A 26,364-nucleotide genomic window follows, 5' to 3' on the forward strand; every position below is an offset into this window, starting at 1 on the left:
AATACATTGTCTTCACTTTTTCATTTTCCAATAGATATTTACAGAGGAACTCATCAGTATATTCTGTTCTAGGTACACTCCTAAGTTGGAAGGAAATTCTTGATAAATAAAAATGAAATGGTCCCTTTCACAGAGAGTTTACATTCTCACAGGGGCAAACCCATGTGGACAAAATAAATAATAAATAAATATCAGAAAATGCGAATAGTAATGAGCTAGTGGCTAAAAATGTTTTTTAGGTAGAGTGATTAGGTGAGTCTTCCTTGGAGAGGTAGCATTTGAATTGAGATGATCTATGCGAGAAAGCCATTCCTGTTCAGTGCCAGGGAAAATATCTCAAGAAGAAAGCCTGATGCAGGACCTAGGTTTGTGTATTAGAGAAGCAAAAGGGCCAGCATACTTATATCTTAACCCAATGAGGGGTGAAAAGATGGTAAGGTCAAAGATGTATCAATCAGGGCTTTTGAGATAAGTAGTGGTTTGCTTCTATTCTAAGTAAACAGAAAAAGTTGTAAGACTTATGTGAAAGCTGTAATTTACATGCCATAAAAATAATATCTATTTTTATGTTTTTTTTAACTTTTATTTAATAGATATAAATTTCCAAAGTACAACTTTAGTACTTTGTATAAGGGAAGAAGCAAGATTAGACATAATGAGGCTCTGGTAATATGGAGCCATGGAAGTAGTGGTAAACTGTTCTGGAATGTATTTTTGAAATAAAAACCAATAAATGAGTGGGAAAGGATTAAGAAAGGCCTTAGGAATTTAATTTTAGCAACTGTTTGACTGAGGTACAGAATACTGCATGAAGTAGAAGTTTCTGAGTGTAGAATTAAGAGTTATAGGCTGGGCCAGCGCCGTGGATTAACAGGCTAATCCTCTGCCTTGCGGCGCCGGCACACTGGGTTCTAGTCCCAGTTGGGGCGCCAGATTCTATCCCAGTTGCCCCTCTTCCAGGCCAGCTCTCTGTTATTCTTTTCTTTTTTTTTTTTTTTTTTTTTTTTTTTTTTTTTTTTTTTTTTTTTTTTTTGACAGGCAGAGTGGATAGAGAGAGACAGAGAGAAAGGTTTTCCTTTCTGCCATTAGTTCACCCTCCAATGGCCACTGCAGCCGGGGCATCATGCTGATCTGAAGCCAGGAGCCAGGCGCTTCTCCTGGTCTCCCATGTGGGTGCAGGGCCCAAGGACTTGGGCCATCCTCCACCCCCTTCCCGGGCCATAGCATTGAGCTGGCCTGGAAGAGGGGCAACCAGGATAGAATCTGGTGCCCCAACCGGGACTAGAACCCGGTGTGCTGGCGCCGCAAGGCAGAGGATTAGCCTGTTAAGCCACGGTGCCGGCACATTAATGTTTATTGCAGCTCAATTCACAATAGCTAAGACCTGGAACCAACCCAAATGCCCATCAACAGTAGACTGGATAAAGAAATTATGGGACATGTACTCCATCGAATACTATACAGCAGTAAGGAACAATGAAACCCAGTCATTTGCAACAACATGGAGGAATCTGGAAAACATCATGCTGAGTGAATTAAGCCAGTCCCAAAGAGACAAATATCATTTGTTTTCGCTGATCGGCGACAACTGAGCACCAAAGGGGAAACCTGTGGAAGGGAAATGGACACTATAAGAAACCTGATCAGCACTTGTCCTGACTTTAGATGTACAATTTAATACTTTATCCTTTTTAGTATTTGTTGTTGTTGTTGTTCTCGTGCTAGTGGTTGAACTCTGTAATTAACACACAATTATTCTTAGATGTTTAAATTTTAACTGAAAAGTGATCCCTGTTAAATTTCAGAGTGGAAAAAGAGAGGGAGGAGATGTACAATCTGGGACATGCACAATCAGACTTGCCCCAAATGGTGGAGTTAGAAATGTGCCAGAGGATTCCAATACAATCCCATCAAGGGGATCACTAGTCCAAGTGATCAATTTCAGTTCACATTCGATGGCTCCGATAGGTCTAAGAATCAAAGGGATCACACAAACAAGACTAGTGTCTGCTAATACTAACTGATAGAATCAAAAAGAGAGAGAAAGATCCAACATGGGAAGTGGGATACACAGCAGACTCATAGAATGGCAGATGTCCTAAACAACACTCTGGCCTCAGAATCAACCCTTAAGGCATTCGGATCTGGCTGAAGAGCCCATTAGAGTATTGTAGGCATGGAAAGCCAAGATACCATGGAAAAGAAAAAAAGAAGAAGACCTAAATGAAAGATCTCTGTGAGTGAGATCCCAGTGGAAAGAACGGGGCCATCAAAGAAGGAGGTACCTTTCTCTGAAGGGAGGAGAGAACTTCCACTTTGACTATGACCCTATTGGAATAAGACCAAAGTCAGCGAACTCTAAAGGCTTCCATAGCCCTGGCAACTCATGACTAGAGCCTAGGGAGATTACTGACGCCATGAACAGGAGTGTCAAATTGTTAAGTCAGCAACAGGAGTCACTGTGTACTTACATCCCATGTGGGATCTGTCCTTAATGTGTTGTCTAATGTGCAGTGATGCTATAACTAGTACTGAAACAGTATTTTTACACTTTGTGTTTCTGCGTGGGTACAAACTGATGAGATCTTTACTAATTATATACTGAATCGATCTTCTGTATATGAAGATAATTGGAAATGGAAAAAAAAAACCTGGTGTTAAATTGGAAATGGCATAGAAAATTAATTATTTTTTTTTAAATATTATGTAGGATCTCTGTCTTTAATGTGCTGTACACTCTTATTCAATGCTATAACTAGTACTCCAACAGTATTTTTTTTTCACTTTGTGTTGCTATATGGGGGCAAACTGTTGAAATTGTTACCTAATATATACTAAACTGTTCTTTTGTATATAAAGAGAATTGAAAATGAATCATGATGTGATTGGAAGGGGAGAGGGAGTGGGAAAGGGGAGGGTTGTGGGTGGGAGGGAAGTTTTGGGAGGGGGAAGCCATTGTAACCCATAAGCTGTACTTTGGAAATTTATATTCATTAAATAAAAGTTTAATTAAAAAAAAAGAAGTCAAAGAGGGCCAGCACCGCGGCTCAATAGGCTAATCCTCTGCCTCTGGCACCGGCACACCAGGTTCTAGTCCTGGTCAGGGCACCGGATTCTATCCCGGTTGCCCCTCTTCCAGGCCAGCTCTCTGTTATGGCCCAGGAGTGCAGTGGAGGATGGCCCAAGTCCTTGGGCCCTGCACCCGCATGGGAGACCAGGAGAAGCACCTGGCTCCTGCCTTCGGATCAGCATGATGTGCCGGCCACGTCAGCCATTGGAGGGTGAACCAACACAAAGGAAGACCTTTCTTTGTGTCTGTCTCTCTTTCACTGTCCATTTTGCCTGTCAAAAAAATAAAATAAAATAAGTCAAAGAGGTATACAAAATTTTAAGATATAAGTGTGAGCACTTAGCACAGTTGTGAAGACTCCACTTGGGATAGCTTCATTCCATATCAAAGTGTCTATGTTCAAGTCCCAACTTCACTTTCTATTCCATTTTCCTGTGGGTGTGCACCCTGGGAGGCAGCAGGTGTTGGTTCAGGTAATTGGGTGCCTGCGACCAACACAAGAGACTTATAGTGAGTTACGGGCTCCTGGATTTGGCCTGATCCAGCCTCAGCTATTGTGGGAATTTGACGAGTGAACCAACAGATAGAAGATTCTCTCTCTCTCTCTCTCTCTCTCTCTCTCTCTCTCTCTCTCCATTTCAAATACACAAAAATAAGTATATACAATTTTATTTAAAAATAATTTATAAAGTGGATCTTATGCTAGAGATTTTCCAGCAGTACTCAGCAGAGTTTGTATTTAAAGCCACAAGGGGAGGGATCCCAAGATAGCAGTATAGCAACAAGATGATCTGAGTCATGTGGGGCAAAACAGATAGTTAAAAAGGAGGGAAGATACATGCCAGAGATAAAACCATGTGGAATTCACAAAGGAAGCCGAGGAGACCAACAGAGACTCCGTAGGTCCACTCCAAAAGAGCAGATAAGAAAGGGAACCAGCAGAGGCACAGAGGAGGCATGGACTGCAGAGGCTGGTGTCAGCACCCAGCAGACCGGGTGAGATGGGAAATTGTGGGTCCACAGAGCTGCAAATAGCAGTGGGAGCAAGAGCTCAGTGACTATTTTTGAAGTTCCACATGGGGAAAAAGAGAAGGTATAGAAAGGAACAAACAGAGAGAATGAGTACCCCCTGCCCATCTTTTTGTTATGTATCAGTAAAACTTAACAAGATTCTATCCAAATAGATTAACTTAAACAAGTGATTTTCAGGCTTCAGAACAAGACTCTTCTAGTGACTTTTTTAAAATTGCTTATTTTTCAGATGTACCTCTCAGAATTCTGAGTCCTTGTGACTGATATAATGGTCAGGAATGCATATTTTTATTTAGAGTACTAAAATATGCTTATGCAGCTGACCTTTAGCACTGTTTTAAGAAACAGCATAAGGGTTTCTTTTTTTTTATATTTATTCACTTGAAAGTCAGAGTTATACAGAGAGAGGATAGGCAAAGAGAGAGAGAGAGAGGCCTTCCATCCAATGGTTCACTCCCCAACTGGCTGTAACAGCCAGAGCTGTGCTGATCCTAAGCCAGGAGCCAGGAGCTTCTTCCAGGTCTCCCATGCAGGTGCAAGGGCCCCATGACTTGGGCCATCTTCTACTGCTTTCCCAGGCCATCGCAGAGAGCTAGATCAGAAGAGGAGCAGCCAAGACTAGAATGGCGCCCATATGGGATGCCAGTGCTTCAGGCCAGGGCATTAACCTGCTGCACCACAGCGCTGGCCCCAGCAATAAGGGTTTCAAATAGCAATCTCACTCCCCAATTTGTCCCCAAAGACAACCAGTAACAAAGAGATAGAAATATCCATATTAACCTATAGATTATTCTGAAGACAGAATATTCAGAAAGCAATTTTGCAAAGTGTTTAACTGGCAGGATTTTTGTTGTTGTTGTTTAATTCCGTTTTAGAGACAGGTAAAAATATATTCTTTGTCTCTAACATTGATGTTCCTGTATCAAGTAAGATAGCTATAAAGAAGAGCAAAATTAGGGTGAAATAAGAAGGTATATAATTTATCTTATTTTTCATCCCTTTCTGTGGTCAACTTTTTGAGTGCTATTGTGTTTCTAGCATTTATTTCACTTTATTCAGAAGATGTTTCCTTGTATATACCAAGAGATTATTTACAGTCTCAATTTGGGATAATCAAGGGTTTGGTCATGCTACCCAGTAGTTAAATGGAAAAAAGTCAAAAAGAGAAATAAACCTTGAAAAATGATTGTTGCTATTATGAATGATGACTATACTGAGGTGTTATAAGTGACAGTGTAATCACTGTTACTCCATTAGTCAATAAGGCTGATTCAGCTATACTGGCTTGCTCTATCGGCATTCTCTATTTTTACATCTTTGTTTGTCCCAAAACTTTATGTTTAGACAACAAAAGCAAACCTACCTATCTTAGGATGACCAGTTTTGTTCAGAGGGACACACTGAAATACTCTTTGAAAAACACTGATACGACAATATCAAAAAATATTTAAATGAAATCTTTTTTTATAAGCAACTCCAACACTCAAAAGTAAAACTCGGAAACAAATACACATCAGTGGATGACTCTGTTTTACCTGATGAGTAAGGACTAGTGCAGACCTAAAGTTGTTGTCAATAGGGCAGTTTTGGTTATAAAGCAAAGGGCATCTTGATCAGTAACTGAGCCAGTTAATTCACATAGTTCTAAAGATGTTATCTGTCCATTTTTGAAATTACACAATCTTCCTATCTGCGGTCCAATAATGATAACCACACTAAGGCATCTGATCAAGAGCCCAAAGCTAAACAGGGCCACAGGAGGACATCTCTTTTTGCCAGAAATGTTTGAATCTTTTCATAAGTGGTAGACCCCAATCACTGCCAAAGTATTTACCCTAATTAACTCTTCAAGTATAGTTCCCTCAGGATGAATTCAAAATAAATTCTAAACAGCCTTTTAAAAGGGAAATTCTCTAATTCCCCAAATTACTGTCCCATTAGTCAGCTGTCCAATTCTTTTAAATTCCGTTAGGATTCTTTCCAATAAATTTCAAAACTGATGCGTTAAATCTAATATCCTCTCTAAGAAGTGAGCAGATGTTTTAGGAACAACCATTTCTCTACAGATCACTTCATGTTTTGCCCAACCTCACTTTATAAACTAAGAAAAATGTAAGACCTCTCAGTAATACCTTAGTATTCAAACACATGTTAACGCTAGAGAAAGGATGATGGTATAAAAGTGTAGTTTTTATTCTCCTATGAAACCAATGACATAAATAACAAAATGTAGCCATTAGTAAAAAGAATCAAAGCTTGAGAGATTTATGGAAAAGTAATAATTAGGTCAGGCCATAATTTTCACAGGAATTTTCATAGGAAAAGATATCAAGAAGTTTGGTACTCTCACTAAAGACAAGGTAAAAAAAAATTAGGAAACTAGGGAAAAAATAAGCTTGGTAAACTGAAAGGAGGTTCTGCATTAGCAGGAAACTGGAGTCAGGAGCCAGATACAGAAATCAAACTCCAGGACTACAACATGGGACATACACATCTCTACCACTATGCTAAATGTCCACTCTTTTGAGATTATTTTCTCTAAAAAAGAATTAAATATGAAAAGGTGAGTTTAAATGAAATTGTAAAAAACTTTGAAATAAATAAGTACTATGAATTTTATTCTAAATGCAATGGAAAACCAATGAAGATTTGAGAAAGTGAGAGTTTCTTGTTCCCATTGAAATTATGAAGAAGTAAAATAATGGTATGTTTAAGATAAGAAAAGTATATTATGGTTACATTTCAGCACATAACTCTCCTTGTGCACCAAAAAGAAATTATACTGGCTCATTATGTAAAACATCTTATCAGGATTGAAAACCACATTATTCAATTTAATGTTTTTGATTGACACAATATTTGTACATATTAATGAGGCAGAATGTGATGTTTTGATTCATGTATACATTAAGTAATCATCAGAGTAATAAATACATCCGTAACCTTAACTTACACCATTTCTCTGTATGAATAAACTCTAAATTCTCTCTTCTAATTATTTTGAGATTAGCAATGCATTGTTATTCACTATATTCACCCCAGTGAACCACAGAAGACCAGAACTTATTCTTCCATCTAACAATATGCCCAAAGATCAAACTCTTACCATCTTCCCTCTCCCTTTTCCTTCCCAGTCTCTGGTGACCATTATTCTACTCTCTACTTTCTAAGATCAACTTTTCTAAGGTTATACTAATGCAGGAGAATTAAACTAAACCCTCCACATCGCAGTTACAAATATCAACTCAAAATAGATTAAAGACGAATGTAAGACCTAACACTGAGACTACTGTTAGAAAAAAATGGAAAACTTTAAGACATAGACCGAGCAATGACTTTTAGATACAGCCCCAAAAGCACAGGTAACAAAAGCAGAGATTCACCAATGGGATTACACACAACTAAAAATTTCCGCACAGCATAGTAGACAATCTGTAATCCTATACAATGGAAGAAAAAATATTTATAAACTATACATCTGATGAAGAGATAATATCCTTAACTTATAGTGAATCCAAATAACTTGGTAGTGTAAAGCAATAATCTAATTAAAAATGGCTAAAGGGATCTGCCTTGTGGCACAACTGGTTAAGGCAATGCCTGCAACATGGCGTCCCATATAAGCCTGGTCTGAGTCCCAGGTGCTCCATTTTCAATCTAGCTCCATTCTAATGCACCTGTGGAAACAGCAGAACATGGTCCAAGTACTTGGACCCCAGCTACCCATGTAGGAGTCCAGATGGAGTTCCTGCCTCCTGGCTTCTGCTTGGCTCAAACCTGATGACTACAACCCTCTGAAGAGTGAACCAATCAATGAAAGATAGATATCTCTCTCAGTCTCTCCCTTTCTCACTGAAACTCTGCCTTTCACATAAATATAATAACTGTTTTGAAAAATTAAAATGGGCTAAATACCTGAATAGACATATAGCAAAAGAAGGCAGAAGGGTGGCCAATAATACGACCTGAAGCACTTTTGCAGCTCTGTACAAACTTTTCACTAAATCAATGTTCGTGAATATTATTACTATTTATTTACTGCTTACCTGTGCCAAGTACCGTTCTATGTTCTTTGTACACATGATCCGGTAAATCAACAAAATAATCTAATATTAACTGTTCAATGGATATACATTATGATCCTTATTTTACTGTGAATGTAATTGACAAAGTGTAGATAATTGGTATTAAATGATTTACAAAGTTGTACAGTGGTTAGACAGCAAATTCCAATAGAGTCTTCTAATTCTGGAACCCATGTTCTTAATCATCAACCCTCCTTGAGAAACTGTATTGATTAAATTATATTGGCATAACAAGGGGGTACTACATTTCACCATTCTCCAGATGAAGAATTAAATGGCATTACATATATATGTATTCTATTAGCTAAGCATTTTATCTTTTCATCGACACAAAAGCACACATCATCCCACACTTCTTAAGAATAAGTATACTTAACTTGGAAACTCTTTAAGGCTTTGAAGATTATGTTTCATAATGTCTACACTTAGGTCAGATGTTTGGTCTAGTGGTTAAGATGCTGGCTGCAGTGCCTTCATCCTATATTGGAGTGCCTGCCCTCAAGTCCTACTATGCTCCTGAGTTCAGCTTTCTGCTAATGTGCACATTAAGAATCATCAGGCAATGGTTTTCAGTATTTTTATCCCTGTCACTCACATGGGAAACCTGAGATGAGTTCTATGCTCCCAGTTTCAACCATGACAGAGGGGCCATTGCAGGTATTTGAGCAGTTAACCAGTAGATGGGAGCCCTGTCATTCTCTCTGCCCTTTCCCCTACCCTATCCCCTCCTTTCCCTCTCCATCTTAAATATTTTTTAAGATCCACAACTAATAATCCATCAAATTTATACAGCTTATATTCCTATCTCAATTCTGTCAAGTCAGTGGCACTTGATTTAAAGATTATCCTGGCATCAGTATACAGGTGAATTCAGCCAGGAAGGGAACAGCAAAAGGAACCCAGTTCAGAAGCTATTATGGTAGTTTAAAGAACAAAAGGAGTCTGAACTAAGAAACTACCAGGAGGTGTTTTTAATGAAAAGGAAAAAAGGGGGGTAGACAAGGTATTGTAGAGCTAAAATTGAAGTAATTTGACAAGTAATTTCATATAGAAGAAGGAAAGAAAGGGGCAAGGGAGGAATCGTTGAGCCAGCATGACTAGGATGATCCAAATGTAATGAATTAAATGTGCAGTGCTTTAAAGAAGATGTGGGGCATGGAAAAGCTCACACAAAGAAAGCCTGAAGAAAGAAAGAAAAAAGAAAAAGGAAGCAAATTGAACAGAGAATTAATTACAAAGCACTGGGTCCTGTATCCCTTTACCTTGACTACATGTTAAAAAACTTCAGCAACACACCAGTGTTTTAACATCTTCTTTGCTAGTTTCTATTGTTCTAATAACCTCTTGTATTACTAATGTCTACTGCCTCATATTCCTGCCTCTAAAACCATATACAAAACCTTCAGACTTCTCATCAACTGCCTATTCCTTGTTTTTATTCTGAGGATAATTTGCAAAATGAAAGAAATGAAGAGGACTAGCTGTAGATATGAGAAGATAAATTTGGTTACTAATATATTCATATGAACTATTAAAAACATAATACAAATTTGGATTTAGGATCTAGCAGGACAAAAAGCACATATAAAGCATTTGGGCATCATCAAAGTAGAGAGGATTGCTTAGCTGTGGAAATGAATAAGGAAAACAATTGAGAAGCACACAGAGAACTGACCCAGGATATAACATAAGGAAACATTAACAGAAAAACAATCTAGAGAAGAGTATCCAGAAAGAGTAATGGACCCAGAGAATAATTAGAGAATTTTGGTCTCACAAAAACCTAGGAGAGGAAGATTGCTAACAATGTATCGATGCAAAGGACCACAGTAGATGTGCATTACTTTGACTCCCATACCCTCCTCCTTAAGATAACAATACTCCCTCTCTACTCCTTGAACTTGGAGAATGTTGGATCAGCACTGTGGTGCAGGGGGTTAAGTCGCCGTCTGTGGCGCTGGAATCCCATGTGGGCACTGGTTTGAGTCCCGGCTGCTCAACTTCCTTTCCAGCTCCCTGCTAATGGACCTGGGAAAACAGTGGAAGATGGCCCAAGTGGTTGGGCTTCTGCACCCACGTGGGGTATCTGGAAGAAGCTTCAGGCTGGTCCAGACCTGGCCGTTGCGGCCATTTGGGGAATAAACCAGCAGATGGAAGATGTCTGTCTGTCTGTCTCTCTCTCTCTCTCTTTTTCAAATAAGTAAATCTTTAAAAAAATAAATTAGATAAAATCTACTTCTCAATACCTACTATTGGTTCCAACTTGGGCCCATCCACTTTAGTACTATGCCCACTCTTCTGCAAATACTGGCATGCCATAGGTTCCAAGCTGTGCCAATCATGGTTCTTCAGCCCCTGGACACTATACTGAGACTCAAACATGGACATGAACTTCAATCAATTAGAATCCTTTCCTTATAAATGGAAGGTAGAGATGAGGAATAATTGTCTTTAGAGTTGACAAAGATGCAAAATTATGAGCTGGAAACTTGAAACTATGGCATGTTCCCACACAATTTGAGGGTATGGTCACAGTACGATATTCAGAGAGAATGAAAGAGAGATGAGAAAAGAACTCTAACAGAATTAACAGAATTCAAACAACAGTGACCTCTATTACTGCCCAAATTCCTCCGCTCCCAAATATTTGCTACTTCCTTTTAATTGTCACTTTTCCCTGGAATCACACTAGCAAATGCCTCTTGGCCTGTGAATCCTCCTCATGGTAAAGCCTCTGCTACTAAAAAGCAAGAATCACGACTTAAGGAGAGATCAAAATGTAGAAGGACTAAGAAGAAATTGCCAGACTCTTTAACTTGTAGTTTGTAGGTGACCTTCAAGAAACCATAATCAGAAAATTATTGGCAATAGATGTCAAAGGTTAAGTATAAAAAGTGAAGAAACAGAGTTAGTGAAATTGAGCTGGACTTCTGATGAACGTAGAAGTTTTGCTGTGGATTCGTTCTTAGAGGAGGAGCACGGTGGGGGCAAGAGGTGTGGAGTCACCACACAGACACTGGAAGTCAGGTGAAAGCTGGCCAGAGGTGAGCAGCCCACAGACTCCTTTATTTCAGTTGGTACAGCAGCTAATATAGTCAAGGCAGCCGATCCGGTCAAGGGGCAGTTTATGCCCTAACCAATCACTGCCTGTTGCCAGGCACATTCCGTTGCCAGGTAGTTTCCCAGAGGGTTTCCCAGGGCGTTTCTGAAGCCATTCCTGAGTAACTAATGCTTGCTTGCCAGCCACCATCTTGGCATGGCCTTCTCATTCCACCACATGGAAGAAAAGAAATGCGTGGTGAATTTTAGGGTTTAACAGATTTAGGAGTACAGGAGAGTGCACCTTCTTTCTGTATGTAGGCAATTTTTACTTTATAAAGAAATGAATATTTGACTATAAAAGGACTGTCATAATGTGATTCAAAAATGCTTCTCTTCAAGATCTTCCTTTGTCATTTTCCATTGCATGAAAAAAAGGCCAACCAATCCTATAAAGTAAAAATAAGTTTTTGGAAAAAATTGATTCTATTGGCATTTTTAATTATTTAAGCTGAAAGTTCAGAATATATTTATCAAAGTTAGTATTGAAAACTTTTTTTCAGTTATGGTAAGGAAAGTCACCAAAAGGATTTTACTTGACTTGACACTTTAAGAGAGGAATACAGTAGTGCCAGTGGATGAAGTGGTGGCCAATAAAGTGATTTAGTGAAGAGAAAAAACAGCAGAATGTTTATAGATTTGGTTCTCTCTATCCTCATCTAGTAAATCTCATCCCAAAGTTATTCTTCCTCTAACCTGGTATGGGGTTGTGGGTTGGAGATCTTTATATGGGATTCTCTAAGAGTAGATTTGAACAAAGAAACTCTACAGTTTACTCCATCAAAAGGAAAGAAAAGCTCTATTCATTAGGAAAGTTTCCACTTCAGCCTTACAAACCATGATATATATAGATTATATAAATTATATACATAAATATATAAAGTAATATATATTTATTGTATATAATAAATAGAAATATAATAAATTATATATTATATTAATTATATAATATAGATAATATATTATTATATTATAATAATTATAAATGTAATATATAAATATATAAATTTATAATATATAAATTATATATTATAACACAATATATAATATATTATATATTATATATAAATATGATACTACATTATATATTATATATAGATATATAGATATATAATTAATATAAATTATATATAATATAATAAATATATAAATTATATACTATATATAACAATTAAAATGCCAATAGAATCATTTTTTTTCCAAAAACTGATTTTTACTTTATAGGATTGGTTGGCCTTGTTTTCATAAAATGGAAAGTGACAAAGGAAGATCTTGAAGAGTTTTTGAATCACATTATGACACTCCTTTTATAGTCAAATGTTCATTTCTTTATAAAGTATACACACACACACACACACACACATATATATATATATATATATACACATAAAACCAAATTTGATTTTTATAACATCCCTGTGAGAAGGCCAGAAGAGCTGGCATTACCACTTTGTAAGTGATAAGATTAAGGCGGTTCAGAGAGGTCTATGTGATTTGCTAAGGGACACACAACTAGTAAACAAGAGAGCCAGAAGTCAAACCACAGCTTCTGGCACAAGCTCTCAAGCATGTTGCTTCTCTACTACAACAAAGGAGAGAAAATTGCTTAGAAAATAGTTTGTACACTTTATTTCCAATGAACTTTTACAAAATCCACAGGAGCAGATCTCTCTCATCTTGACCCTTAACTAAGTATAGGTGTCTAGGTTATTATATTCATTCTTCTCATGCACAAAATAAATGTTGGCAACTTTACTGCTAAATGGAAAGCTAAAAGGTACCAGCAATAACATGATATTTATTATGTACCTACTGCACGACAGTTTTGTTAAAACTTGATCTTAATCACGTCAGACCTCAGATAGGGGAATTCACTTTTCAAAAGAGACCACGGACTGAGGAACCAAGTTTAAACCTGAGGTCTGGATTAGTTTACCAAAGTACAATGAAAAATGACATATTTGTAGAAATACTAGCCTGTAGGTCACACCTCAACATCTCGTCATTAGAGGTGTTTTCTTTACTTACTATAAATTTCTTTAGATGACAATGAGTGGATTTGTGTTTAAAATATTATGGATCTTTCAAAGGTGAATGTGAGTCTTAGAGGAGCAGCCTCAGCTCTGTTAGCCAGATCTATTAACAGTGTCAAAACTGTCTCTTGCACCACTTTTTAGAGTTACCTTTGCAAAAAACGCCATAAATTATAACATTCACCCTGCTGATGGAGGCTAAAGTTTCCACCTCAAAGGTTCCAATCCTGGCTTATGCTTTCAAAATATCATAAACTATGACCGTAGTACTCTGAAAAATAGGAAATAATTGTCAGCAGTGCTCGATTGTTTGAAGGAAGCCGTTGCTTAAATAGTTCAAAGTGCTTTCTTCCCTCTGTAAAGAATGCTTGCCTTTCCTCGAGGAGTCATTTCTCATAAAATCAAGTGAACTGACATCTTGAAAACATGCTTCTCTGCAGACAAATGCATCTTTGCCTCAGTCATGAAGCTGAAATGACTACTGTACTCTTTAATGGGATTTTCAGGAAGATTATCTGAAAGCCCAAACTAATAAACACCTGTCTCCTGCATGTGACCTGGAAAGGACTTCCCTTTGGTGGGAAGGGACCGTCTGCTGCTGCTGTGTCACTGAAATTGCTTTGGAGGGATGTCTTGATTATCATTTTGTGTTTGGAGGTGTGAACTGCACTCAATCTGTTGAAAAACTCTCCCCAGTTGCCCTTTGATATAACAAAAGAAGTTTGCAATTCTGAAGTAACACAGCTGCTTTCTATTAAAACGGGATTAGCATCTACCTTTTCAAAAATGAGATAGATAAGGAAAAATCATTTTCATGGGAAAGGAATAACTTTCCCACTACTACTTGAAAGAAGAAACACTTGGTTTCTCTATCTTATTGCTGTTGTTTTTTAGCTGTCAACCTATTTATCCCCAACCATACAAAAACCAGGGCAAAACAACACAGAAAACAAAACCTTCTAGCAGAAAGCACCTTCTGGCACACAACTGAAAACAGAGGTTTAAATGCATTGCTATTACTAGAAGACACAATTTTCAAAACATGATAACCATACAAATTTAAACAGGCTGATCTGCTGATCATTGCTCACGTCACAGAAACTGGAATACCTCCTAAAAAAGTAGTTAATGAACTCCTTGCTCAGAAATTAACACTGAAATCTATGAATATTCCTTTAAACATATTTTGGTCTAGGATTATCCAAAATGCCACAGAAATGCTGGAAATTACATTTTGATACAAATGTTCTTCCTAAAACTACCATTTGTTATTCATTCAAATTAATTTTGAATCACTGTAAGGTACAATAATCCTTATATGGCCCTCTCATTGTCATGATACATTTTGTGTAAAACCCTTAGTCAATTACAAAACATATAATATCGCCCTTAATGGTATGCTTTCCTAAACTGACTAGTTTAATCATTTTCATAGATTTGATAAAGTCAATTAAAAACAGAAGACTAACTGATAGCTATTTGTCTGTCAAGGGATATTTGTATCAAAATCAAATGAAAAGTAAAGTGTTCTATGAGATTGTATTTTTAACAATAAACTATCTTACTGAAGTATAACATTTATGAATGAGAGTGTTCTAATGGCAATATGTAATTATCACAAAATGGCACACTTATGTAACCACAACTCAAGAAAATAAATAGAATTTTGTAAACACCATAGAAGACCTTTATCAATATTATTTCAACTTTCACACATTAGTTTTGTTGGGTTTCAGATTATATAAACACAAAGCAAAAGTATCTAGCTTCTATGGTGTGGTATTGTAGTTTTGAGGCTATCGTGTGATTTTCCTTCCATAACATCAATTCATTAATTTTCTTGCTATAAAATAGATCAAGGACAGGCATTTTGCACATCAATTAAGTTACTGCTTAGTGTGTCAGCTTCTCATATCTTCATATCTTCATATCAGAGTGCCAGGGTTCAAGCCCAACGCCACTCTGATCCAGTTCCCTGCCACTAATGTGACAGACCCATATAGACTTCCAGGCTTCTGGCTGCAATTTGGCCCATCCCCTGGCTGTTATGGCCACTTAAAGACTTTTACAGGACATGGATGATTTTTTTCTGTATGTCTCTCAATCTGTTTTTCAAATGAATATAAAGAAAATTTCTTAAAACACAATGTAATATTTTCACAATTCTTTTTTTTAAGATTTATTCATTTGAAGTCAGAGTTACACAGAGAGAGGAGAGGCAGAGAGAGAGAGAGAGGTCCTCATCTGTTGGTTGACTCCCAATTGGCCGCAAAGGCTGGAACTACACCAATCCGAAGCCAGGAGCATCTTCTGGATCTCCCACGCGGGGCCATCCTCCACTGCCTTCCCAGGCCATAGCAGAGAACTGGATCAGAAGTGGACCAGCCAAGTCTCAAACTGGAGCCCATGTGGGATGCCAGTGCTTCAGGCCAGTGTTTTAACCCGCTGCACCACAGTGCCGGCCCCATATTTTCACAATTCTGTATCTTAAATTATAATTTATTATTTATTTATTTATTAAAGATTTATTTATTTTTCACTTGAGAGATTTACAGAGAGAGGAGAAACAGAGAGAGAGAGAGAGAGAGAGAGTCTTCCATTGGATGGTTCACTCCCCAGATGGCCACAATGGCCGGAACTGTGCCGATCCGAAGTCAGGAGCCAGGAGCTTCTTCCAGGTCTCCCACGTGGGTGCAGGGACCCAAAGACTTGGGCCATCTTCTACTGCTTTCCCAGGCCATCCAGGCCATAGCAGAGAGCTGGGAGGAGGTGCCATCTTGATAAGGCAAGTGCAGGCAGCTGCAGTTCATGTGCACGTGATAGGAAATTTTATCTGAGGGATAAATCCATGGTCCCTGATGATTTTGAATTTGGCCAGGGGGGTTGACAGGGAGAGGGACATCCACTTAAGCCTGTGAGGGACTGCCCTCCCATCAATGTATCATAGACAACTGTACTCTAACTGCCAAGGTAAAACACCTACAGGCAGCAGGCTTTGGGAATGCCTTGGCTCTCATCATGGATGGAGCAGACTCCTGGGGCTAAGTGTGGATCCCCTGTTCCCTGTGACTTGTGGCAGCCCTGCACACTATGACTGTGGGAATTTTGTGACTGTATAATAGCAGATGGGAAGTGGCTGATCTTCACCATGACACAAAAGTAAAACATAAAGGAAAGATACTAAAATGTGCAACAGAAACACCAGATTAATTTCAGAGGATCTCTCATTAGATTAAAAGCTGATTTCTCATCAGAAACCGTACAGGCTAGTAGAAAATGGAGAGACATTGTCCAAGTCCTAAAACAAAATGTTAACACAGACTATTGTACTCTACAACGTTCTCATTTATGAATGAGGGTAGAATAAAGACCTACCATAACAAACAGAAACTGAAAGGATTGGTCACTACTTGTCCAGCCTTACAAATGATACTTAAGTTTGTGCTACATAGAGAAACAATGAAAGATAGTCATCATTATGAAAGAATATGAAGGCAGAATATCCCCTAGTGGAAGTACAAAAGAAATCCAAAGAAAACAATAGGAATATTTCTTGAATAAAAGGCAGTATCAAGTCATTACATATCAACAATAAACTTGAATGAAAATGAAAATTTTAAATTCTCCAATTACAATATACAGACTGACTGAATGGGTAAAAAATAAGACCAATGTATTTACTGGCTGCAAGAAAAACATATCACCAGCAAAGATACACATGGACAGGGAAAGGATGGAAAAAGATATTCTATGCTAACAGAAATCAAAAAAGAACAGAAGGAGCCATAGTAGTATCAGAAAAAATAAACTTTAACATGAAAACCATTAAAACAAAGAAGATATTATGTAATGATTAAGGGATCAATAAACAGGAATAGGTGACTATAATAAATGTATATGCAGACACTAGTCTTGTTTGTGTGATCCCTTTGACTCTTAGACCTATCAGTGTGATCAATTGTGAACTGAAGATGATCACTTGGACTAGTGAGATGGCATTGGTACATGCCACCTTGATGGGATTGTATTGGAATCCCCTGGAATGTTTCTGCTAATAGTAACTGACAGAACCAAAAAGGGAGAGAACGATCCAACATGGGAAGTGGGAATCACAGCAGACTCATAGAATGGCAGATGTCCTAAACAGCACTCTGGCCTCAGAATCAGCCCTTAAGGCATTTGGATCTGGCTCAAGAGCCCAAGACACTCTGGGAAAAAAAAAAAAAGACCTAAATGAAAGATCTCTGCTAGTGAGATCCCAGTGGAAAGAATGAGGCCATCAAAGAAGGAGGTACCTTTCTCTGAAGGGAGGAGAGAACTTCCACTTTGACTATGACCCAATGGGAATAAGATCAAAGTCGGCAAACCCTAAAGGCTTACTTAGCCTCGGCAACTCATGACTAGAGCCTGGGGAGATTACTGACGCCATAAACAAGAGTGTCAAATTGTTAAATCAACAACAGGAGTCACTGTGTACATACTTCTCATGTGGGATCTGTTCTTAATGTGTTGTCCAATGTGAAGTAATGCTATAACTAGTACTGAAACAGTATTTTTCACTTTGTGTTTCTGTGTGGGTGCAAACTGATGAAATCTTTACTTAGTATATACTGAATCGATCTTCTGTATATTAAGATAATTGAAAATGAAAAACAAATAACTTGGTGTTAAACTGGAAATTGCATAGAAAATTAATCAATTCTTAAAAAAATATCATGTAGGATCTCTGTCCTTAATGTGCTATAACTTAATGCTATAACTTAATGCTATAACTTGTACTCCAAAAGCATTTCTCACTTGGTGTTGCTATGTGAGGGCAAACTTTACTTGAAATCTTTACTTAATATATACTAAACTGATCATCTGCATATAAAGAGAATTGAGTATGAATCTTGATGTGAATGGAATGGGAGAGGGAGCGGGAAAGGGGAGGATTGCGGGTGGGAGGGAAGTTATGGGGGGGAAGCCATTGTATTCCATAAGCTGTACTTGGGAAACTTATATTCATTAAATAAAAGTTTAAAAAAAATAAATAAATGCATATGCATCCAATGCCAGGGCACCTGATTATTTAAAACAAATGTTAATGGATCTAAAAGGATACATAGACTCAAATACAATAATAATGGAGGGACTTCAACACCCACTTTCATCAGTGGAAAGATCAATTAGAGAGAAAATCAACAAAGAAACAATAGAGCTAATAGACACTATGGACCAAACGGATCTAACTTATATCTACAGAGCACTTCATCCCACAGCTGCACAACAAATTTATTTTCATCAGTGCATGGAACTTTCTCTAGGATACACTATATGCTAGGCTATAAGGCAAATCAATAATTTCAAAATAACTGAAATCATATCAATGGAATGAAACCATAAATTAGCAAGCTAGAAAATAATTCTAGAAAATATACAAACATAGGGCCCAGCACTGTGGCGCAATGGGTTAACGCCCTGGCCTGTAGCATCAGCATCCCATATGGATGCTAGTTCTAGTCCCGGCTGCTCCTCTTCTGATCCAGCTCTCTTCTGTGGCCTGGGATATCAGTAGAAGATGGCCTAAGCCTTTGGGCCCCTGAACCCACATGGGAAACCTGGAAGAAGCTCCTGGCTCCTGGCTTTGGATCGGCGCAGCTCCGGCTGTTGTGGCCATCTGGGGAGTGAACCATTGGATAAAAGACCCCCTCCCCCTGCCTCTCCTCTCTCTGTGTAACTCTGCCTTTCGAATAAATAAAATCTTTAAAAAAAAAGAAAATATACAAACACATGGAGACTGAACAATATACTCCTAAATAAATACCCCTAAATAAATATTCCTAAATAAACAGTAGGTCATAGAAAAAAATCAAAATGGAAATAAAAAAAATTCTGGAAATGAAAATGGCAGTACATTACATCAAATATTATAGAATACAGCAAAACATTAACAGGGAAGTTTATAGTAATTGGTGCCTACATGTAAAAATTGGAAAGGTACCAAATAAATGAGCTATCAATATATCTCAAAGACCCAGAGAAAAAATAATAAACCAAACCTAAAATTAGAGGATGGAAAGAAATAATTAAAATTAGAGAAAAAATAACAAAAAGTTAATACAGGAGATCAGTGAAATGAAGTGGTGGTTTTTTGAAAAAAATAAATTTGATACACTATTGGCTCAACTAACCTAAAATAGAGGAAGAAGACCCAAATCAATAAAAAAAGAGATTAAAAAGGAAATGTAACAAGATAAAACAGAAATTAAAAGAATCATCAGGAATACTGCAAACAGCTATATGCCAACAAATTGGAAAATCTACAAGAACTGGATAGATTTCTGGACATGTATGATCTACCAAAATTGAGTTACAATGACATAGAAAACTTAAATCAACCAATACCTAAGATGGAGATTGAATAAGTAATAAAGACCCTTACAACAAAGTAAAGCCAAGGACCAGATGTCTTCATTGCTGTAAGCTATCAAACTTTTGAAGAAGAGTTAATTCCAATTCTTCTCAAACTATCTAAAACTCGTTCTATGAAGCAAGCATCACCTGAATTCCAAAACCAGAAAAAGATACAACAAAGAAAGAGACCTACAGAACAATATCACTGATGAACATAGATACAAATCCTGAACAAGTACTAGCCAAACAAATCCAACAACCCATCAGGAAGATCATTCAGCTGGATAAAGTGGGATTTATCCCTGTTAGAGATGATTCAACATACACAAATCAATAATTGTGATGCATCACATTAATAAATTGCATATTAAAAACTATATGATTAACTCCATAGTTTCAGAGAGACATCTTATAAATTACAAAATCTTTTCATGAATAAAATACCTTGAGTAAACTTAGTACAGAGGAACATTTATTAACATAATCAAGATAATATAAGACAAACCCACAACCAGCATCTTATTGAATGGGGAAAAACTAGAAGCATTTCTACTAAGATCTAGATTCAGACAAAGATTGTTATTCAATATAATTCTGGAAGTTTTAGCCAGATTCAACAGGCAAGAAAAAGAAACAAAAAGGACACAAACTGGAAAAGAAGCAATCAAATTATCAGTTTACAGATGACATCATCCTATACAAAGATGAAATCAAAGACTCCACAAAGAGACTATTGGAATTCATAAGAGAGTTTGATAAAGTGGCAGGACATAAAATTAACACATACAAAAAAAATCAATTGCCTTTTATACTGAGATGATGCCATGGCTGAGAAAGAACTTATTAAATCAGTCACATCCACAATAACTACAAAAAATTTAAATACTTTGGAATCAATTGATCTAAGAAAGTAAAAGATACTAAACAAAGAAAATTACAAAACATTAAAGAAATAGAAGACAAAAAAATGGAAAACTCATCTAAGTTCTTGGAATGAAAGATATAACATCAAATTCTACATACTACATAAAGCAATTTACAGATTCAATGTGATCACAATCAAAAGACAAATGACATTCTTTTCAGATCTACAAAAAACAATTCTAAAATTCATATGAAAACACAAGAGACTTTTAATAGCTAAAGCAATCTGAGATAACAGACACAAAGCCAAGGAATCACAATACCAAATTCCAAGACATACTACAGGGCAAATATAATCACAACAGCCACATAATATTACAAAAATAGAAATGTAGATAAATAGAACAGAATAGAAACCCCCAAAATTTATCCATGCATATGCAACCCCTAAGAAGGACAAACTAAAATAAATTCCTGGAGAAATGAAAATCATTTCAACAAATGATACTGGGAATATTGGGTCTCTGCATGCAGAAATGTGAAATAAGATCCTTACCTAACATCTTATTTAAAAATTCAACTCTAGATCCCTGTTAAATATAAGAGGGGGAATAAGAGAGGGAGGAGATATACAATTGGGGACATGCTCAATTGGACTTCCCCAAAGGGTGGAGTTAGAAATGTGCCAGGGGATTCCAATACAATCCCATCAAGGTTGCATGTACCAATGCCATCTCACTAGTCCAAGTGATCAATTTCAGTTCACAATTGATCACACTGATAGGTCGAAGAGTCAAAGGGATCACACAAACAAGACTAGTGTCTGCTATTACTAACTGATAGAATCAAAAAAGGGAGAGAACAATCCATCATGGGAAGCGGGAATCACAGCAGACTCATAGAATGGCAGATGTCCTAAATAGCACTCTGGCCTCAGAATCAGCTCTTAAGGTATTCGGATCTGGCTCAAGAGCCCATGGGAGTATTTTAGGCATGGAAAGCCAAAACACTCTGGTAAAAAAAAAAAAAAAAAAAGACCTAAATGAAAGATCTCTGCAAGTGAGATCCCAGTGGAAAGAACGGGGCCATCAAAGAAGGAGGTACCTTTCTCTGAAGGGAGAACTTCCACTTTGACTATGATCCAGTCGGAATAAGATCGAAGTCGGCGAACCCTAAAGGCTTCCGTAGTCTTGGCAACTCATGACTAGAGCCTGGGGAAATTACTGACGCCATAAACAAGAGTGTCAAATTGTTAAATCAACAACAGGAGTCACTGTGTACTTACTTCTCATGTGGGATCTGTTCTTAATGTGTTGTCCAATGTGAAGTAATGCTATAACTAGTACTGAAACAGTATTTTTCACTTTGTGTTTCTGTGTGGGTGCAAACTGATGCAGTCTTTACTTAATATATGCTAAATCGATCTTCTGTATATTAAGATAATTGAAAATGAATCTTGATGTGAATGGAATGGGAGAGGGAGTGGGAGATGGGGGGGTGTGGGTGGGAGGGAAATTATGTGGGGGAAGCCATTGTAATCCATAAACTGTACTTTGGAAATTTATATTTACTAAATAAAAAAAAGATTAACCTTAAAAAAATTGAAAAAATAATAAAAAATCAACTCTTAGTGGATAAAGGTTCTAAACCTATGACCTGATACCATCAAATAATTATAGGAAAAAAATGGGGAAACTATGCAAGGCAGTGGATTCAACAAAGACTTTCTGAAAAATACCCCAGAATCAAAGATCCTCAAAGACATAATAGACAAATGAGACTACATCACGATGAGAAGCTTCTGCACTGAAAAGGAAACACAGAATGAAGAGATAACTGAAAGAATCAAGAAAACATTTGGAAACTATGAAACTGATAATGGATTAATGTCCACAGTGTATAAAGAGCTCAAGAAATTCAACAACAACAAAGCAAACAATGCAGGTAAGAAATGAACAAAGGACAGAACAGAAATTTTTCAAAGAATGAAATTCAAATGGACAACAGACACGTGAAAAAAAAACGCTCAGGATCACTAGCCATCAGCTAAATGCAATTCAGAACCACTGTGAAGTTTCACCTTACCCCAGTTAGATTGGCTATCATCCAAAAATAAAAAAAAAATAGTAAATACTGGTGATGACGGGGAGAAAGTACCCTAATCTACTACTGGTCAGAATTAAAACTAGTACATCCATTGTCCAAGACACTATGAGGTTCCTCAGAGAGCAGAAAATAGTTCTACCATATGAGCCACTATCCCACTTCTGAAAATTCACTGAAACAAACTGAAATCAGCCTATGAAAGAGTTATTTGTACATCCACATTTATTGTAGCTCAATTTATAATAGCTAACATATGGAATCAACCCAGATGTCCATCAGTTGATGACTAGATAAAGAAAATGTGGTTTAGGTACATTCTGGAATACTACCCAGTCATAAAAGATAAAATCCTATCTTTTGCAACAAAATTGATGCAAATAGAAATGGATATGCTTAGTGAAGAAAGCCAGTCCCAAAATAACAAATATCTCAAGTTTTCCCTGATGTGTGGCAACTAATAAAAAGAGTATAAAAAACATATATGAGTAAAATTATCATTTTGAGATTTGATTATTGTTTATAGCCATTATCTATACTCTTGAGGAACAGTGATTTTTCTAACTAATACTTGTTGAATTCTTTATTTAGTAGAGGATTAAGCTTGTGCTTACAAAACTGAAAGTATGTCAGTGTAAAAATTAAGAGAAAAAGTAATGGGGAGGAAGGGTGGAGTGTGCAGTGGGGAAAGTGGGGTGGAACATGGTGGGGAGAGGTAGGGTGGGATGTATCATTATGCTCTTAAATCTGTATATAGAAATACCTGAAGTTGTTCACCTTATATAAGGGAAAAAAAGAAATTTCAAAAATATAAAATACACAATTCAATGAGTACAATTTAATACTTTGGCTTTTTCACTTCATATATAAATACTATATATATATATGTATATATATATATATATACATACACAGACATTTTATTGAAAGAGGGGTAAGCATATTAATATCACAGAACATAGTGTTCATTACAAAGATTACAACATAAGGTAAAGAGGATATTTTATGTCAGAGATATAATTAAAAATATTTATAATATCAATATTCCAAATAGTATGGCATTCACACATTTTATGCTGCATACACACATGTATATTCTTCTACATATGAGATAAAATATGGAATCTTTCTGTGTCTGTTTATTTCATCCATCATAATGATCTCCAATTTCATTCATTTTATTTCATGTCAGGATTTCATTGTTTTTATGGCTAAGTAATATTCCTTCATGTGTATATACCATGTTTTCTTCATACAACCTTCCATTGATGGACATTTAGGTATATTCCATATTTTTGCTATTGTGAATTGTACTGCAATAAACATGAGTATACTTATCTCTTTCATATGCTGCCTTTCTTTGGCTTTATATCCACAGTGGAATAGTTGGGTCATATTGTAGGTCCACCTTTGAGAATTCTGTTTCCCTCCATAATGGTGTACTAATTTGCATTCTTATTAGCAGTGTATTAGGGATCCCTTTGTCCATATTCTTGCCAGCATGTTATTTTTTGACTTTTGGATAGTACCATCCTAACTAGGGTGAGATGATACTTCATTGTTTTTATTTCAAATTCTCTGATGGCTAGTCATCCTTAGCATTTTTCATGTGCTTTTTGGTCATATGTATTTCTTCTTTTGAAAAATATATATTCATATTCTCTTACCATTTCTTAACTGGATCATTGTTTTGTTGAACTTTTTGAGTTCCTTATATATTCTGGGCATTAATCCTTTATCAGCTGTATAGTTTATGAATATTTTCTCTGAATCTGCAAGTTGTCTTTGCACATTGTTAATTGTTTCCTTTGCAACGTAGAAAATTCTTAATTTGATATAATCACATTTGTCTATTTTTTATTTCCTGTCCTTTTTGGTATTGTTTTTGATCCATTTTGAGTTGACTTTCTATAGAATGTAATATAGGGCATCTTATTTCAAACTTCTGCTTATGGAAATCCAATTTTTCCAACATATATATTTAAGAAACTTTTTTCCAGGGAATGCTTTTAGTATCTTTGCCAAAGATAAGATGACTGTAGAGGTGTAGGTTTATTGTTGGGCTTTTTCTATTATGTTCCATTGGTCTATATGTCTATTTGTATGACAGTGGCATGCTGTTTGGGTTATAATAGCCCTGTAAAATTCAAAATTTATGTTGTTGTAAGTCACTAAATTTATAGTAATTTACCACATTTCCAATAGAAAATAAATGTACACTGTAAGTCTATTTCCATTTTCTTGTCCTTTTTTCTAAACATTGTCTTATTATAAAACAATAATTTTGTGAAGTATCTGAAATTATAAGTGAAAAGTGAATAAGTAATTTGAAACTCCAAAAGATTTTAACTTTTGTTGTTAGCAGGCAGATAGGTTAAGACCAGATTATTTTACACCATTCAAGAAATTAGATGACTCAAAAATGGGTTCTAGTTTTTATTAATGATTCTCTATTTCAAGTTCATCTTTATTACTACTTATCAACTAAAATTGTGGCATTTAATTAACAGTCCACATTTGTTCTGATCAGTACTGAAGAAAATGAAGTTATTTTCTTTATAGTTTTGATACAATTTTATACTTATATTCATTATAGTATTTTTATCTACAGCATTATGAATGTATTACTAATAATAATCTCCAAAATCTGCAGAGGCCTACCTGCAATATGGTAGGCTTTAACTTCAACTGCCATACCTCCAGGCTCATGAGAGTATTCCATTCAGCTTCTCAAGCTCTAGCTAATTATAGACTTGAGAGGAAAATCAACACCAATTGTCAACTCACCAGTCTTGGCAGTCCTGCTGTCTAGTGTCTTGACACCATAAATTTTCACCACCTTGATACTGTTCTATTGCCTTTGTGACACAGCAGGTTAAGCTGCTGCCTGAGGCTCTGGTATTCTATATAAGAATGCCAGTTCAAGCCCTAGCTACACTGCTTCTGATCCAGCTTCCTGTAAATGCACTTGATGAAGCAGAAGATGATAGTCCAGGTACTTGGGCACCTCCTACCCATGTGGCAAACCAGGAGGGAGTTCCAGGCTCATGGCTTCAGCCTGACCCAGATCTTGCTGTTATGACAACCTGGAAAGTAAACCAGAAAATGGAAGATCTGTCTCTGTCTGTCTGTCTCTCTGTTACTCTGCCTTTCAAATAAATAAATCAGATAAACATGTCTTTAGGGATAGTCATTTGGCATAGTGATTAAGATGTCATAATACATCTCATGTACAGTAGGAATATTTTTCTTGCAGGACACTTAACATCAGTAATGTATTGGTAAATGGTTAGTAACCAAATATACATTTGTATTTGTTTATTCCTGTGGTATAAATATTTCTTCTATAACCAATTTCAAGATATTTTCACAATTTTGCTAAATTAACAGCTTGGAAAACATTCTCATGATTAGCTGTCATGATCTAGTGTGAAGCAGCTCAAACACACTACTTCTATTATGTCACCTCTAGCAGATTTTAAAGATTTTTAACAATGCTTTTGGAAGCACCCTTTTACTAGACATTCTATTTTATTAAAAACTTGCTTTAAATCCATTACTCATAACATCTTATTTACTGAATACATAGTTAGTAAACCAACGCATACTAAGTGCTAGGCTTTAACCTAAGTGCCAATGACCAATAACAAATGAGTCAGTACATCACCCTTCTTAAGACTTA

The sequence above is a fragment of the Lepus europaeus genome, chromosome 3 (genome assembly GCF_033115175.1).
Source record: "Lepus europaeus isolate LE1 chromosome 3, mLepTim1.pri, whole genome shotgun sequence".
Lineage (NCBI taxonomy): Eukaryota > Metazoa > Chordata > Mammalia > Lagomorpha > Leporidae > Lepus > Lepus europaeus.